Consider the following 379-nt stretch of genomic DNA (forward strand, 5'->3'; position numbering starts at 1 on the left):
GCGCGGGCGCGCGGCCGCGGCGGCGGTTGGGGGGGTGGTTCTTCCGGAAGGTTCGGGAGGCTTCTGGAAAAGGCGCCGCGCGCAGGGCGGGCCCGCCTCTATATAAGGGAGGCGCGGGGGTGGCGCGCCAGTTGCCTCTGCGTCCTGGTGCTGCGTCGTTGCGGAGCCGGTGCTGTCCCTTAGCCAAGGTGGGGGCGGTCGGGAGGCTTCTGGGGGGCTGTGGTGGGGGTTGCGCAGAGCCGCGGCGTTGGAGGGGGCCGGATCCAGTGCCGAAGCCCTTCGGCCCGCGGGTCTGGGCCATCTGCGGTCCCCCCGGAGGCCTCGGGCCTGCTGCGGCCTCACATACGCCGCTCGGGCATGGCCGGCGGCCGCGCCGCAG

Source organism: Pteropus vampyrus, unplaced genomic scaffold (genome assembly GCF_000151845.1).
Source record: "Pteropus vampyrus isolate Shadow unplaced genomic scaffold, Pvam_2.0 Scaffold178, whole genome shotgun sequence".
Taxonomy (NCBI): domain Eukaryota; kingdom Metazoa; phylum Chordata; class Mammalia; order Chiroptera; family Pteropodidae; genus Pteropus; species Pteropus vampyrus.